This window comes from Callospermophilus lateralis, chromosome 16, assembly GCF_048772815.1.
Source record: "Callospermophilus lateralis isolate mCalLat2 chromosome 16, mCalLat2.hap1, whole genome shotgun sequence".
Classification (NCBI taxonomy): Eukaryota; Metazoa; Chordata; class Mammalia; order Rodentia; family Sciuridae; genus Callospermophilus; species Callospermophilus lateralis.
In genome coordinates, this window is record NC_135320.1 from 82,537,932 (window position 1) to 82,556,640 (window position 18,709).

The 18,709-nt window shown below is 42.8% G+C and overlaps 1 protein-coding gene across 1 annotated transcript in view; it reads right to left on the bottom strand.

The window, feature by feature from the left end:
- Kcnq3 (potassium voltage-gated channel subfamily Q member 3) overlaps nt 1–18,709 on the bottom strand; it is a 304,538-nt gene that overhangs the window by 93,281 nt on the left and 192,548 nt on the right. The gene's annotated exons all lie outside the window — the stretch shown is intronic.

The window sequence follows — 18,709 nt, forward strand, 5'->3', positions numbered from 1 at the left end:
AGATAGAGAAATGGGAAACTGCTCTTAGTGTTCCCTTCTCAACCCACTGGCCTTGAGAATTCAAAGCCTGGCCAATGTCCTCACACAGGGCATGGCCAGGAGCCCTGGATTATGTCAGGGAAGCCCAGCTGCTCCTGGTGAGCAGACTGCCTGTCTCAGTTTCTAATTCTTGTGCAAATGCCTGGAGCCCTTTGGGCACAATCAAAGGGGATTTGAATAAACCTAGAAAATAAGTAAATAATTGCTTCGAAATAGCCAAATGGGAGATTTCCAATAAACCATTTCCTGACAGGAGAGAAGGAACGTGGTGTGTGTGTGTGGGGGGGGAAGGGGTGGCGGGGATACCCAAACCAGCAAATTTACGAAGAGGCTGCCACAGGAAGAGAAATAGGAGGTTTGCAGCAACCATGCGGGGTGCAGGTCCCCTCTCCAGGGCTCCGCTGGGGCGTTTATTTTGGGGAAGAGGCAGCTGTGTAGCTGGAAACGCAAACAATACCTTAAATCATTATTTAGCAAGAGGAGAGCAATTTCTTTGCTTAGGCAGGCCCGTGGCTGCCGTGGTGATTCGCTTGTTCACTTGCTCTCTCTCTCTGAGAAGCTGAACATATTGGATGGATGGTTCCAGTCTGTGCTTTTCCCTTGGCTCTCTCTTGCCTCCGATGCTTGGTGGAGCATTCCCTTTCAGGGCTAAGACAGCACCCTGCGCTGACCGCCTTGGCCTCAGTCTTTCCTAACTGACTTTACCGACCCCTCAGCTCACAGCCCAAGCGTCACCTCCCGGGGAAAGTCCTCACTACCTGGAAGAAGGGCCCCGCGGTGAGCACCAGGCTTTGCACGTGTGAGTCACAGCTGTGCAACTCTGTGCAAGTGTTTCACATTCTCTGAGTCTCCTTTCTGTCATTTACAAAATAGGGAGAATATGGACATCAACTCCTAAAGTTCATGTAAAGATAATGAGGTGTTTGTAAAGTTCTTGTTAGTAACAAGACTGTGACTGAGAAAGTATAGTCAAAGGACGAATAATTGTTATTATACCTTTAATCCCCTGATGTTCCCCTGCCAAAGCTGATCGAGGGTCTCCCCCCTCTACACCCAGCATCATGTGAAGGCCTCACTTTGATCTTTCTACACTTTCCTGTGGTCATCCATTTACCTGCAGTTCCCCCAGCTGTGAGCTTCTGGAAAGCTCCAACAAAATTCTCACCTTTATTAACAATAGGTGTTTCCCCTCTTCCATCTTATTTTACCAGCTCAACAAAGAAATTAAGCTGGGTAACTTTTACTTTTTCTTGGACAGAAGAGAAAATAAAGTTGAAAGAGTCAGAGTGACTTCACCAAGCTCCCCTAGCTGTGACTCAGTCCAAATACCTTACTAGGACGCCTTAAATCATGATACAATCTTGTCATCATCTGTTAACTCACATTAAGCATCTTAAGTCTTTATTTGCTCAAAGGGCAAGGGAAAAATCAAAGGCTGAGAGTGTTCCAGTCAACATGATATCTGGCCACAAGAAGGGAGGAATAAAAATAACGTAGAAAACACTCCTGTACTATTATCAGATGCCAAGTACTGGGCTAAGCACTTCACAAATACAATAGTCCTTCCTCGTATGTAGTTTTACTTTTCATGGTTTCAGTTATCTGTGGTCAGCTGTGATCTGAAAATATTAAATGGAAAATTCCAGAAGTAAACAATTCCTAACTTTAAGCTGAACATTGTTCTGGGTAGCATGAGGAAATCCCATTTCATTCCACTATATCCTGCCCAGGATGTAAATATCCCTTTGTCCAGCATATCCATCATGTATATACTACCCTCCCATTAGTCACTCAGCTGTCTCAGTTATCAGATCAACTATGTCAGTACTGAAGTGTTTGTGTTCAAGTAACTCTTATTTTACTCAATCAGGGCCCCAAAATGCAAGAGAAGAGATGCAAAAAGGAGGTACTAAGGCATAAAATATGGAAGGACAGATTAACTTATATGGCAATCCTGAAAGGCATATAGGGAAAAGCATAGTATATATAGAACTCTGTTTTATCCACAGTTTTTCCACAGTTTTAGACATACACTGGGAATCTTGGAACTAATCCTGAATGAATAGGGGAGGACTACGGTACTATTTAATCCTAACCAACACCCTAGGGTACTATAATTTGCCCTATGATACAGAGGTGGAAACAGCAATATTAAACACTTTATTGAAGGTCACACAGCTAGTAAATGGCAGAGCTGAGGTTTAAATCCATGCCTTTTGTTCCACAGCCTGTTCTATTAACCACCAAGTAACATTATAGCTTTGTGAAATGTACACACATCAAAAATACATATATGCATGTGAGATTAGCATTCCTACATCTCTTCTGACTTCCTGGGAACTCTAGAAGCTACTCTAGAAAAGAGCATTGAAGAGATTTTAACCATCATTAGATACTTTCCTATTTTATAAATCTAAACCTGTGTTTGTGACTCCCAGAACTGATCCACAGATCTCTTCTAGTCCATATATAGGACTTTAAATAAGTTTTTACATATAGCCATAGATAACAGGTAAAATGACAGAGTTCTCTTTCCCAAGCACATACATGTATAAATACATGGATGTCTTATCCCATTAACTTTAATTCACCAGCATTGCTTCTCCATTTAAAAGCTAAACAGCAAAATGCAGAGCTCTGATTTCTTCGCATTGACCACTAGGGGGAGCTCAAGACCCTTTCTGGTCCATGAGAGGTAAATGAAGATTTTTCCCAAGTCCATAAGATTTGTTGATCCACTTGTTCTAATTGCAGCATCCACTGTACCTTGTTTTTCTGCTCCCACACACTCAGTCAAGTGACTCACCTGGGGTTGCTCCTCCTCTATCCCCACCAAGAGAGGACACAGGCCTCTGACCCCGCCAATCAGCAGATTACCTTTGCTCTCTGACACAGGGACTGTTTGAAGATGGGGACCAGCTACATTCATTTATTAGATACAATGCAGGGACCAACATTTGCTGGAACTATTGGGAAAGAAATAGCTCTCTTCTCCTGGATGGCTGGTGACTAAGCTATAATCTTGTAGCTGCCCTTACAGTCGTCTCCAGGAGGGGAGAATGGAGTGTAGACAGAGAAACACAGAGCCAAGAAACAGACTCCTGACAATGTCATTTGAGCCCCTGGACTCAATCTGGTGGGAACAGTCATGAGCAATTCTTTAATGATGAGAAATAGAAAGGCTGCCCTCATGGAGTATGTTGTACAAATCAGGTCTGTACTGAAGCCTGAGTAACTACATGGTTAATAGTCTGTGGCTATCATTTCACTCTCTGGGGGCATAATGCATTTTAAATATTTCATAAAATCTTAAGCTCCTTAGGCAGGGTAAAATAAGGTTATACCTACTTAAAATACAGAGTAGAAATTTAGAGACCTCAATGGCCTAGTTGTATATGAACATAAATAGATTATAAAAACAATCTCCAAGGAGAATTGCGACCCACCTATGGATATTTCTCCCTCTCCAAGAGTACCGGATGGGACTCTGTTTAGACATGAATATCTCACAATAGGGCTGGTCTCTTCCCTGGCTCACTGGCATTCCCACCTGTGGGATAGTTCCCACCTGGCAAAATGCAGCAATCACGCTCAGGTGCTCAATCCCTACTGGTGATCTACCACCATTTTAAGAAAAGGAAACTTTCCTGAGGGAGAATTTTGTGAATTGCAGTTCATCAGCTCTCCCAGGTAGTCTAGGGTTGACCTTTGGAACAGAAAAGATCTGCAGAAAAATGTGCATTTGCACTGCACTCCAAAATCCTGCTTTCACAGCTGTGTGGAATTGCACAGCATACACCAAAGGTCTGGATCAGAAAAGGCCACAAGGATCCATCCACGGTAAGGACTGCCCACAAGACACTGTGGAAATGTGTGTAGAGCTTCCCACACAACATCCTTTTAAAAGAGAGCTCCTGGGGAAGCCCTGAATGGTAGTGGTTTTCCTGGGCAGTTGCATTGTTTGGTTTTGTGGTCTCCTCTGAACAAGGAGCTCTGTGTTCCGGATCAGCTTTCTGACCTTCTCTGCCAGCTGGAAGGCAGAGAGCCAGACGCACCACCTATGGAGAGGGGCAGTCTTCTCAGGCTCACTCCTGGCTCTGTTTAAGTGGCCATTCTGGTTTTCCTTTCTGGTTTGCCTCTCATCGCTAATCTCTTATGTATCATCATAGGCTACCTCAATTCCTGTCTGGAACAAAAAGCTCATATTAAAATACCGAGAATTCTCAGAGATATGGGTGGAGGGAGACAGTCAGGCCCGAGGGACAGAATGATCCTGCCATAATCAGGTGAACAATTCTCCTACAGAGTTTTGTGTTAACATGGGTATTTCCTTTGGGTCTCCATGTGTCCCACGGTGAGCTGAGGAGTTTTCATCACCATATCTATAGAAGGGAGAGGACGGCTGAACATGTTCTGCTCAGAGGTACGTGAGTCCTTTCCAGTGTTCTGAACCTTTCTTTGAAAACCCTGTAGAATCCTTGTGTGGGTGTGGGTCTCCAGGCTGGTTTGTCCCTTGTTTCTCTCCTGGTGGGGGCTACAGCTACCACATAGGACCCCAGTTGGCCTCATCTGTCATTTCTGTCTCGAGGCCCCTGCGGTGCTCTTCAGCGAGTGCTGACCTGACAGGTCCTAAATGGCCCGCTTTTATCAGAGATCATGGATCCAGAGAGTGACGCTGCTCAGGTGCAACACTGCCCTTCCACTCACTCGGGCTTCTCAGGCAGCCAGCCACCCATTTCACCACCCTCAGGAGCAGCACATTTCACCATCTCTGGAAGAGCCCTTTTCTGTTTCTTCAGAGCCCGGTTTACAGGCACTTCACCCATTTCCAGAGCTCACCTGCCATTTGGTCTGAGCCTGTGTTTCTGGAGAGTTTTTTCTCTGTCGGGTATTGTGTCAAGGCGATCAAACCCCTCCTCCACCCCCAAGTTTGAATGTGTGTTTCATTCCTAAGAAGCAGCCATAGCAGGGCTTGGACTCCACTCTCAGCTCTGAGTCTAGCTGCTGATCTTGGACAGGCCACCCTCTCTGGGCTGTAGTGACCTCATCACTACAATGATGACAACTTCACAGAGGTTAGAGAATTAAGTGACATCTGGACAGAAAGAGCCTAACCAAGAACCTATTGGCTAAACAAGAACAGACATTACTAAGAGCCTACTGAATGCCAAGTACCAGTATGTAGGTACTAAGCTATTCCTGTCTTACAAGTGAAGAAGCAGAGGCAAGAGGAAAGTGGCCCAGATTCCTGCCATCAATAGATGTGAATTCTGGGATCTGCACTCAGGCTGTGCGCCTCCAGGAACCACCTCTGTCCTGTAGCACCTGACAGAGCAGCCCTTTAGCAGGAGTGTTCCCATCCCCCTCTGCCTCCTCAGTCTAGGCTTGTACTTTTCTCTTCACTCTGCCTTTTCTAGTGGGCTTAGAGGAAAGATCTCTAAAATATACCTTGCATGTTTTGTTACCAGTTAGTTTTCTCTTGGCTTCCCCTTGCCAGTACTAACAATTCATGGCGCTCGGAATCCTACCATAGTCCATTTTACAGTGACCTGGAAATTCTCCCATCTATTCTTGGCTTTTGCACAAATCCTTCCCCAAACATAGTATAGAAGATAAACGTCTCCTCCACTCTAAAGACCCTAGAGAAATCCCACAGGCTTCTTCTGTGACCCAGGTACATAAAGAACTCAGTGGAGAGAGAATACCCAGAGCTATTTCCTACCAAAGAGATGCAGGGGCTGGGCTTAGAGAGGCCAAAGATCCTAAATATTTAGGACCTTGCTACTAAGAGTGTGGCACAGAGACAAGCATCACCTGGAAAGTTGTTAAAATTACATACCCTTAGGACTCACCCCAGACCAACTGAGTTTGAATCTGGATCATGATTAGATTTATGTGCCCACTGAAGAGGGGAGTGCTATTCTAGGAAAAGGTGGGGAGGATGCCCAGAATGAGCTGCAGAAGGAATGTCCTCCCCTCAGCCTGGTGAGGGAAATGAACACACTCCACTTCATGCAAATGAGTGATTGATAAGTAGGTAATACAGGAATTGCAAATGCCTTTAAGGAACAAAGTGTCAATTTAAAAAAACAACACTTGCATAGATAAATTATGAATAAAAATAAACACATAAATTGAGGTATACTAACCTATTTCCTGAGAAAACTAACATGATCACAGAGCCGTTGGATACATTATCACTGTAAGTATCTTCGTTAACACCTTTGCCATATCCTACGTTGATTGCATGACTGTCTCCTCAAGTCTGTGAACTCTCTGAGGGCACAAACTGCATACTAGTCCTTGGTGCATTCCCAAAAGCTAACAGGGAAAATGTTAAGAAAGCGTAAATGAAAAAGATTGATCAGAAATGTTAGTATTAATATCATCTCTTTCATAAGTGCAGTAAAAAATCAAAGTCACCTTTTCATACCTCTGAAAATTAATGAAAACTTTGAAAAATATGAGAGTGTTTATTTAACAAAATTGGTTGCATTGCTAAGTACAGTGAGCTTTAATATATTCCCCGCCCCGACCTCATGATAGTCTTAGAAATCAATAGTCCTACAAATTACAATGGAAACCAGCAGCCCACTAGCCTCTGAAGAGGACAGTGGAACTGAAATTCCTCCAAAGTCCAGTTCCCAAGGAGACTCAGAGTTTGAACCACAAGAACAGATGTCTCCCTGTTACAGTTTGTTGAAAACAATCAGTGACAATCGTTAAATGTAGCCACCTGAAGTAGCAATAAGAGTTGTGAATAACAAGTTACCAAAAAATCTTGGAAAGAAAATTGTGCTACAGTGGCTCCTACATATTCTTGGGAATCTAGAAGACAGTGTATAGGGCTGTGCACATGCCTATGGCCATGTGCATGTTGAAGAAAGACCTGAGAAGGCCCTGGGTTCTCTCCTCTTGTTTTAAAGCTCTGTGCGTGCAGAAAGTGAAGGCTAAGGTTGGAGTTATAAACTGGCTACTTGAGTATTACAGTCACACAGAGCCCGTCAGCAAAGGCCAGGAGATATATTGGTGCCAGGAATTTAAGGGACTCCATAAGTTGATCACTAAGTTAACTGAAGAGAGACTTAAATAGCTGCACATGATAAAGAATACAGACTTTATATAATTAATTAAGAAAAATTCACTAAATAAACAATAGTTATAAAAAAACAATTTGAGGATGGGAGTCTGATTTCTAGAGTTACTACATTTTAGGACTTAAAATGTCCAGTTTCAAAACAAAATCTGATCAAGCAAAGAAATGATAAAGTATTAGTCCTACACAAGGAAAAACAACCAATAAAAACTAACCCAGAAGTTATTTTATTATGGGAAACCCAGAAGTAAGAATTACTAGATGAAAATTTTAAGTGACATTTAAACCTGTTGAAAAAAGTGAAGAAAATATGTACAGATAGCTAAAGGAAATATGAAAATAATGGTCCAGCAAATAGGGGATATCTATTAAGATATTATATATGTAAGTCAAGTAATTATATATAAAATATATTATGTGAAATTAAAAACTCATGGAAGAATTCAGCATCATGTTTGAACTGGTGAAAGAGACACACCTTGAAGATAGGTCAGCTGGTATTTTTCAGTCTGAGTGACAGAAAGAAAAAAGAGTGAAAGAAAAGGAACTGAGCCCCAAAGACTTGTAGTGCATCATCAAGGGACTAACATGTGCCTAATGGAGTCCCAGAAGGACAGAAGTGAGAAAGGGGGAAAGTACTTAAAGACATATGGCTGGAAATTTCCTAGACTTGATGAAAAACATTAATCTAAATATTGAAAATCTCAATGAAGTCCAAGTAGATAAACTGAGTGAATCACAGCTAGATACTGAACCATAAAACTGTCAGTGGTCAAAGAGAAAAAATTTTGAAAACAGTACGAGAGAAGCAGTTCATCATATACAGGGGAACCTCAATAAAATTAACAGTTGTTTTCTTATCAGAAACTGTAGAAGCCAGAAAAGAATGGGATGGAATATTTAAAGTGCTGGAAGTCAAGCACTGTCACCCAAATAATTAAAACATCATCTTTCAAACATGAACAAGAAATTAAGATGTCTCAAGACTTTAAAAAAAAAAAGGAATGAACGAAACAAAACAACAACAGCAACAACAACAAAAAATCCAGAGGATTTGTTGCTTGGCGAGCTGCCCTGTAAGAAGTGTGTCTTAAATCCACACAAAAGACATAATGACATGTCTTAAATCCACACAAAAGACATAATGACATCAGTCAAAATAACTACACAGGTTAAATTGGAAGATATTATAAATTGAGTTTTCTTTGTAGCTCTTCTTTCTCTGATTCTGTTTTAGTCAGTTTTTTTTTTTTTTTTCCGTTGCTGAGACTAAATGACCCAACCAGCACAACTGTAGAGGAGGAAGAGTTTATTGGAGGGCTGATGGTTTCAGAGGTCTTGGTCCATAGACGCTCCATTCCTCGGGGCTCTAGGTGAGGCTGAGCATCATGGTGAGAGAGGGAGGCAGAGGGAAGCAGAGATAATGACCAGGAGGTAGAGGGAGTCTCCACTGGCCAGATACAAATATAGACCCCAAAGCCACACCTCCAAAGACCCATCTCCTCTGGCCACACCCTACCTCTTCAGTTACCCCCCAGTTAATCTCTATGGGGGATTAAATCATTAACTGGGTTAAAACTCTTACAGCCCAATCATTTCTCCTCTGAACCTCCTTGCATTGTCTCATACATGAGCTTTTGGGGAGCACCTCACATCCAAACCATAACAGATTCCAAAGACAACTACATCAAGTAATTATTATAAATCTGTTTCCATAGCCATATAATGCATGAAGTTATAAATTTGTCTGATGAAACTAACAAAGATGACCTGGTAGGGAATAGAGCTATAGAGGAACACAGTTTTTCTTTTCTATTCTTTGTAAACTATTCCAATTAAATTGGTGTTAATTTGAACTAGAAATATTATTATAAATTAAAAAGTTACAGTTATCATTGTAACCCCCAGGAAAAAATAAATAAAAATAGTTAAAACAACAAGAGAATTAAAGAAGTATGCCAGAAAGCATCTATCTATTATCAAAAAAAATAGCAATGGAATAATAGAATAACTAACAAAACATTAGACATTTAGAAAACATAGCAAAATAGTAGATGTAAGTCCTTACATTAATGATATTGCATTAATAAATGGATTAAACACTTCAATCCCAAAGTGGAAGAATGAAAAAAATTATTGAACTGTATGCTATTTACAAGAGACATACTTTAGATTTAAACATATCAGTAAGTTTAATATACACTACAGAAAAAAGGTATACCATGCAAAAAAGTGATCAATAGAGAGCTCAGTGTCTAATGGAGTCCATCACACAAAATAGATTTAAATAAAAATCATTAGTAAGAACAAGGAAGAATATTTTATGATAATGAGTGGATCTATCAGAAAAACAATTGAGTACAAATGTAGCTAATAACAGACCCCTAAGATATATGAAGCAAAAGGGAAAGAATTGAAGAGAGAAATACACCATTCAACAAGTCCTGGAGGTTTCATCTCCATATTTGAGAATGGATGGAACAACTATTTGGGAGGTCAGCGATGAACTAGAAGACTGATGTAACAGTATAAACCAAGACCTAAGAGACCTACTAGACCTCTATAGCATACTCCATCCAACAAGGGCAAGGTACGCATTCTTCTCAAGTACATGTCAGTGCTTCCTGGAACACACCATGTGTTGGTTGTCAAGCAAATTCCAGAAATTTAAAATGTTTGAATCATGCACAATATATTCTTCAGTCACAGTGCCATAAAATTATTAATCAATAATAGAAAGAAATGCAGCAAGATCATAAATACATAGAAATAAAACAAGACAATCCTAAATAATTAAGTGACTCAAAGATGAAAGCACACAGTTGATTAGAAATAGTTTGAAATGAATAAAATCACATTGCAAAATTTATGAGCTACTTTAAAACAGGTACTTAAAGAAAAATTTATAGTTGTAAATGCCTATATTAAAATTGAAGAATAAGCTCAAATAAATAACCTAAACTTTCATTTTAAGAAACTTCAAAAAGAGTAGCAAGTAAACTCCAAAGTAAGCAGAAGGAAGAAAACAGTAATTACTAGAGCAGAAATCAATGCAGAAGAGAACAGAAAAATAAAGAAAATCAACCAAACCCAAAGTTGGTTCTTTGAAAAGATCAACAAAATTGACAACAAACCCTTAGTAAGATTTACCAAAAATAAATAAATCAATAGTAAAAAACAAGACCCAGATTACCCAAATCAGGAATAAAGGAGGAGATATCATTACCGATCTTCAAAAAAATAAAGATGGCAAGAAGAAAATGCTATGAACCCTCCTATGACAAAAATGAGTTTAGCTAAATGAGATGGACACATTCCTAGATAGTCACAAACTAAAAAAAACAGATTCATAAAGAAACAAAACATTTGAATAGACTTTGACCAATAAAGAGACTGACATCCTTCCCCACAAAGCTGCCCTGACTGGCAGGCTTTACTGGGGGGATTTCTACCATTTAGAGAAGAATTGACACCAATACTTTGAAAATTCTTCCACAAAATGGAATGGAAAAGAACACTTTCCAACTCATTCGATGAGGCCAGTATTACCCTGATAACAAAGACAGGTAAAGCCATTACATAAACAGAAAAGTAAAGACGGTGACGACCACGAATTCTGATGCAAAACACCTGAACTACACACCAGCACACTGAACCCAGTGAGGAGAGAGGCCGTGCTATGAACAGGTGAGGTGTTTCCCATGCAGGGTCCACTTGGTGTGTGAAGACCATCAATGGAGCACAGCAAGGATACAGAAAAAGCAAGGACACTCTTGTGCTATGGGTGTCCTATTAAGGAATTTGGAGCCCAACCCCACAATATGTAGATTGGAGCCAACTTTTTCTTCTATCAGACGCAGAGTCTCTGATTTGATATCAAACAGAGCAGGGAGGAAGAGCATAAGAAGAAGATTAACATTAAACAGGGACGAGAGGTGGGAGGGAAAGGGAGAGAGAAGGGAAATTGCATGGAAATGGAAGGAGACCCCCATGGTTATACAAAATTACATATAAGAGGAGGTGAAGGGAAAGGAGGAAAAAAAAAAAAAAAAAACAAGGGAGAGACATGAAGTACAGTACATGGGGTAGAGAGAGAAGATGGGAGGGAATGGGAGGGGAGGGGGAATAGTAGAGGATAGGAAAGGCAGCAGAATACAACAGACGCTAGTATGGCAGTATGTAAAAACGTGGATGTGTAAACAATGTGATTCTGCAATCTGTATACGGGGTAAAAATGGGAGTTCATAACCCACTTGAATCAAATGTATGAAATATGATATGTCAAGAACTATGTAATGTTTTGAACAACTAATAAAAAAAATAAAATAAATCTTATGCAATGCATAAGATTTGTATACACATAATCCCAAAGGACTTACTAAAAACTATTAGAACTAATAAGTAAGTTTGGCAAACTATAGGATACAAGTCAATATTCAAAAATAAATTACATTTTTAAACATTAAGAAGAAACATTCTGAAAATTAAATTAAGAACTCAATTTGAAGCACAGTAGCATCAAAAGAAATAAAACAGGAATAAATTTAATAAAAGAAATGACTTATTCACTGAAAATTTCAATTTATTGAAATTAATTGCTAAAATAAATGTTGAGACATCCTGTGTTCATGAACTAGAAAACTTAACCTTATTAAGATGAAAAAAAACCTCTTCAAACCGATCTCTGGATTTCATGCAATCCCTATCAAACTTCCAGCAGGAGAAATCGACCACCCGGCTCCCATTGACTGGCATCCCTAGTTTGCTTTCCCAGTGACCCACGTGAGTTTCCAATACAATAAGTAGATGGCACAAAACACCTGATGATTTCTTCTGCACATTTTCTTGTCTGTACTGGGCCTGGAGTGTGGTGCCATCCCTTCCCACAGAGAATGAGGCTATCCGTTCCCTTGACAATCATTAATCACAGGTGTGCTCTGTGTTGAACATTATTCTATCACTTGGGAATACAGGCGTGAATAGAGCAGGAAAAAAATCCCTCCTCTCCAGTTGCTTCCTTTCCAGTGGGGGTACAGAAAGTTAAAAAACAAAAACAAAAACAAAAACAAAAACAAACAAACAAACAAAAAAAAAAAACTGCACGCAGCAGGTCTTGGGATCAGTGCTACAGAGAATACAGAGAAAGGCACAAGTGTCTGAGGAGACAGAGCCCTCACTTCTAATAATGAGGAGGGATTTTAAACCATGGTATTGTCTTGCTTCTGGCCACAGAATGTTCCCCAAACCACTCCCTTCCTTGATAAAGCAGCGGCACAGGTTCTGCTGGGAACCTGCATGGTTGTCAGGGCTCCGTTTCTGCCTTGATGTGTATAACAGGACATCCGGCCTCTCGCACCCGACCAGCCACCCAACTCAGCCCATCCGACCTTCAGGCAGTCATGTACCCTCTCATTCATTCATTCATTCATTCATTGCTGAAACCTAATCCACATGATGAAGTCCACTCTTTTATATATAAAACGCAGTGGGTTTCAGTATAGTCACAAAGTTGGCAAGCGTTACCCGTATCTTCCCCCAGAATATCATCACTCCAAAAAGAACTCTGCACTAACTTACCATTCTGTGGCCTAAAATTTAAGACTCTATTAAGGATTCATGATGCAGAAGAGGGACTGAGAAGTCATAAGCAATTCAGTTCTGTATCTGGAGTGAGCTGAAGAAATTAGAGGCTGGGGTGGGCTCTCTGGGAACCAGCCCCCTATTCGGACACACTGGTTTTCTCCCTGGAGAGGGAGATGCCACCTCTTTTCAGCACCTGTTTTCCTGGAGCAGCCACCTTCACAGGTGCCTGCCTCTGCCCCAACCCAGGCTGTCTGCCTTGTGCCCAGCGGGGCTCCATGCTGCTAAATGAACCTGCAGGCTCTCTCAGCTGTCCTGTTCTCACTGTGCCTGTGCAGCCAGGCCCTGCAGGGATCCTTTTGTTCCCTGACTGGCCCACTTCCTCATTCTCTTCTCTGCAGGAGGCTTCCCAAATGGTGGAGGATGTTTTGATGCTTGGAAGAGGAAAGCAATACACAGTCTTTCTTCTGCTTTCTGCAGCAAGAGGTGGGTGGAAACGGTATGGGTGGGAAGCATGGTATGGACTGGGCTGGCAGGAGCAGGTGCCACTGGGAGAACTGGGAGGGAAGCAGCAGAGCTGGCTGAGGGGCTTTGACCTTGCTGCACCCATGGGGCAGCTCCTTCTGTGGCCTTCACCTGCACAGGCCCTCAGGGCCCATGCCAACCCCTTCCTTGCTTGAGAATCAGCCTGTTCTGCAGGTTTGTATCTATAAAACTCTTCCTGTATATACAGGACTGAGACAAAGGTAGGTGAGTGAGAGACTCACCTTGGGCACAGTATTTAACGGGGTGCTTGTTCATGGATAGAGGCTCACAGCAGCAGAGTCATAACAGCCCCAAAGAGGGCAAAACCCAAGAGTCCATCGGCGGATGAAGGGACCAACAAAATGTCATACATCCACAGGGTGGAATCTCATTTGGCATTAAAAAGGAATTAAGTAGTTGGTGATGGAGCTCAGTGATACCACACTTTCCTGGCATGTTCAAGGCCCTGGGTTCAATCCCCAGGACTGGAAAAAAAAAAAAAAAAAAGAATGAAAGGTATGAACATTGAAATTATTATGGTAAGTTCAAGAAGCCAGACACAACAGATCAAGTATAGTTGCAACAATGTGTGGTTCCATTTGTGGACATGCACTAGGCAAATCTGTAGGAGACTGGAAGTTCATTAGTGGTAGACTTCAGCTGGGGTAGGAAATGTGGGGTGACACCCAGAGTTATAGAGCTTTTCCTTTAGGTTGATAAAATGTAAATTTGGTTTTGCTGATGGTCATTCAACTCTCTTAATATAGTTTTTTTAAAAAATCATTGAATTGTACATTTAAAATGGGTAAACTGGATAGTATATGAAATATATTACAATAAACTGTTATAAAAACAAATTTAAGAGGGCACCAAAAATCTTAGCAATAAAGATAAGTAATACTTCATGCAATATTTACTTGATAAACAATATTTAATCAATATATCAATTTACAAAATCATACAAAAATCCATGATGGACAAGATATCATTGTTAAAAAATGGCAGACTCTGCCTCTAGAGGGTCTCCCTCTTTCTCACTTTATCTTTTAATTGGCCCTGGGTAGCAAATGCGTCCACATTGCAAACTACACTTTTAGAAATGTGTTTCCTACTGCAAAGAGACTGGGCCTGGGGGTGGGTGGGCAGGGACTTCTACTTCACATTCAGAATATTCTCTTTCTCGAGTTGGGTGGAAGTCCATGGATGTTCAATGTTTTACTACTCACGTTTTTTGGAACATTAGAAATGATTATTCATGCATTGAAATTTTAAAATATTTACCCCCAAAGGTATTTACTTAAAGAAAACTAATTTTGGATCACCACTAAGTTAAAGCATAAATAATCAACAAAGTAGCCTCTGCAAATTCTTTTCTGGGGCATCCGGAAGCCAGTGACAGTCCAGTCTCTCAGGCTGGAGGGTGTCTGTGCCAGGGAAATGCCAAGATGGGAAATGGTGGCCAAGACCTGCCTCATCCATTCAAACGGCCACTTTTCCTGCATTTACTGAGTAGCTTCCTGTGCCAGGCCCTGGGCTAGAGGCTGTGGATTCAAAGGGAAAATTTCCCATGTCCAAGGAGCTCATTATTGCATTACCGAACAGCCTGGTGAGGAGGTGACCACGAAGACAGATCACTACAGTGTGGTTTGGGACATGATAAGTCCTCAATGGGCTGTCAGTGAGGCCTTTCATGAGGAAGTTCCCTCTGAGCTGAGGGGTTCTGGATGGGGTGGGCATAGCGGGTAGCAGGGACTGTGTGTACACAGGCAGAGGGGCAGGGTGAGCAGACTGAGCTATCTTGTACAGTGGCATGCTCTTGGGGCTGGAGACGTGAGGGTGGAGTCAAACACCAGAAAGCACTACGTTCCTCTTTAGGCCCGTGTAGCTGCTGGGTCAGCCTTGAGCAGACTGGTGTAGAGGGAGAAAGAATCAATCTCTTCTGCGTCATCCGGGCCTTCTGATTTATATGTTGGAGTCTTCACCTCACTGAAACCCTTGGCACTCCCCATTTATTGAGTCTTTAAGATGTGACAAAGATCTGCTGAATCCTTTGGATGAACCTACTCACTTCATTCCATCAAGGACACCATGAAACCCCAGTGTCCCCATTTTGGGGACTTGAGGCTTTGAGGAATTTGCTGACCCAAGATTCTATTGTTGCTGACAGGGGAATTAAGCTTAAGCCTGATCCACCTGACCCCAAGTGCAACTGACTTGCTGGAGTGAGCATAAGCAGGCCTGGCACCACCTTCCTGCTAGGCTGATACCACCTCACTGCAGTCTAGATGGTGACCTCATGTATGCTGCAGAGGACCACTGGCCCCAGCTGCTCTAGCTTTCACAGCTCAGTTCTGGCCTGGCATCTGCCCAGCAACCCATCCACCCCAGGGCATCCATCTCAGTCCCACTGTGTGCAACCTGGGCCCTGACTACCACCAACAGACCCTGTGCTGCTGACTGACCCACTCCACAGCCCCATCGCTGCCCAGTTCCCTGAAGCAGGGTAAGCGCTATCCCAAGGGTACCCGTCTAGCACACTGTTGCTCAGACTGTCCCGGTGGGGACTGATAGTTTCACATTACTGCCCAAGATGGCCAGAAGTAGATGGAGCCAGAACCCACCTGAGACTTTTGAAAAGTTAAATCCACCATCAGGTTCACAGAAGAACGAATCAATGAAACCAGGAGAGACAAGTAACTGCAGAGACCAGAATGGAGGGAAAAGCCAAGTCAGAAAGAAGAAAAGAGGGCCCAAGATATCTGCCATGGGGAAGTAGCCATGCTCAGATTAGAATGGCAGCCTCCGAGCTCTGCCGCCCTATGGGGACATCTCTGCCCTCATCCTGGGCTTCCAGTGCTGACCCTCACTTTGTCTGGGGCTCAACCCTGGGTCCCTGTGTGCTCCTCCAAAACAGAAGATGTTCAGCTACTGGGTCACACTTAAGCTACCTTTTATCTCACACCAGTTGCCCCAACACCTCTGCTTCACCAAGGGCTTCTCATACAACCTACGAGTTTTCTACATGCTAGCCCAGCACCTTAGTAGGTAGTACCCAACACAGCCCTCACTCCAACTGGAGGAGGTGAAAGTCATCCCAGCCCAAGACCCAGGCTCTCAGAAGTTACGCGACTTACTCACGTTGACTCAGAAAGTGGTGAAACTGAAATTCAAGTTGAGGTTTGTCAGCCTCCAAACCCAGGCTCTTGGCCATTCAGCTAACCTTGCCCTTTTCTTCAAATCCTTACCCCAGGCCAGCCACCATATGCCACACCTAGTTCCTGCCCACAGGTACTTTTCCCCAGGTGTCCAAATGGCTGGGCTGCAATGATACCAAGTACCTGTCCACTACCGAGCTGTGCAGGAAAGAGTCAGAACCTCACCTTGTAGCTCCAGGTTCTTGTGTTGGGGTCATTTCTCCCAAACTTTCCTGCACATTTCTGGTTGTGAAAATAACAGGCTCATCAGGACAGGTGTAAAGTCAGCCCAATGAGCAGGAAGGAGATGGGCCTGCGTGGAGAGCTGACAGGAAGACATGGACTTTCAGACACACAGTGGCCTCTGGTCAGGGCTTCCTTCTTGGACTGTATCAGCATCTCCTGTGGGCTTCACAAAATTCCTACATGTGCCAGGAATCCCACCCCAGAAATTCAGCTGCCTCGCCCGTATGGTTATTTAAGGGATTGGATGTATGGCCCATTGACCTAGGCCGAAATCCATGCTCCACTGCCCACAAACTGGGTGACTGTGGCTAAGTCAGCTCAGTCCTCTATGCTCAGCTTCTTTGTCCATATTTGAAGATAATGACTTAAAGAACTTTTAGAATATGGCCTGTCCCTCAAGAAGCCTACAAGGATGGGTTCTTATCATCAGTTGTTAGCTATAGCTTGAAACAGCTCTGTAGGTTAGAGTTAAGAACAAGAGCAAAAAGAAATAGTATAAAGAACCCAGGCCTGGGCTCAAACAGACCCATGAACTATGTGACATTGAACAAGACACTTAGTCTCTCTGAGCCACAATTGTCGCTCTTGTAACCTGGGAATAGCTACATGGTAGGGGTTTTTAAAGGACTGGTAGCAATACAGGTATAGACCTGGCACAGTGCCCATCACACAATAGGTGCTCAACAAATCATTGCTATTGTTCTTAAGGCATTCTAGAATAGCAGAGCTTGTCTCATTTCAGTTGGGTCTAGAGGCCTTAGGAGGTGAGGAGTCACTTAGCCTCTCTGTCTAGGTGCGATAGGTCCTCTGCATTTCCAAACAGGAAGTTCGTATTTGCTTGTAACAGCAAAGGCCACCCACTGTCAACCCTTATGCTTAGAACCTCAAGAGGAGAATGCTAATGCACAGCATTAATTCCTTGTCAGTGACTCCGGCTGTCACTCACTGAGTCTCCCAGCACACTGATTTGCCAGGGAAGGAATAAAAAACACTGCATTTTCCGTAGAACCTACTGCTCCTGCAGGGTTTGCCGCTTCTGCTTCCCCCTCCGCCTACGCCTCTTGCTGGCCCTCCTAACTAACCTCCAGACAATGTCTGGGTCACGCAGCCAATCACCATGGAGATGGAGACTTTTCCCACAGAGGCAGCCAGCCAGCTCTTGTTCACAGAAGCTGTGTGTCGCACACTTTGCATCACTAAGGCAGAGTTTAGCAGTGAAATACGTAAATGATTCAAACTGACGTCAAAGCACACCGTGGTCCCTGTGTCGGCACCTCCTATGGAACTTAGCTCATCTGGCCTTTTAATATAGCGTCCTGTGAACCAGTTTGTTTTAAATGCCTCTTCCTTTCCTCTCTGAAAAAACAAGGTGAAGAATGAAACGCCCACAACCACAAGTCAGTGGCATTTTCTGGCTCCATCCTCTGTCCTCAGCTAGGCTCTGAGCTCCTTCAGCTTTGGGAATTGTCTTTAACCTCCCTAGCTCTCCTCCTGGCTCCAGGGTGTGAAGCCAGGCCAAGGGGAGTTAGGAAGCCTGCCCCAGCCATCACCAACCAACAGGAGACCTGTGCCAGATAATTCCTCTTGCAGAGCTTTGGGTTTCTCTTCTTTTAAAAAGGGAGTTAGACGTAGGGCTTTTTAAAGTGTATCAAGAATGAATGATACCATTCATGCCAAGTGCCTGTCAGAGAGCAAGGCCTCATCCAATGCTGCCTTCAAATCATGATTTATACCACCAAAGCAGGTGTTGATTGAGTTGATTGGTGGAGACAGGCCTCAGAAAGTATTCTTTGCAGGGAACTGCCAAAGCATCATCAATGATGGAAGATCAACTCTTGTCCATCTTGGGAACTCAGGGGTTTATGGGAAGCGAATGAAAATTTACTAAGCATCTCTTCTGAGCCAGAAGCCAAGAATAATACATTTATCAAGCAATTCTCAGTCACTGTGTGAAGGAGGTGTCATCATCCCTGTTCACAGAGGAGGAATCGACAAAAAGCAGCACTGCAAGCTCATCATGACCTGTTTT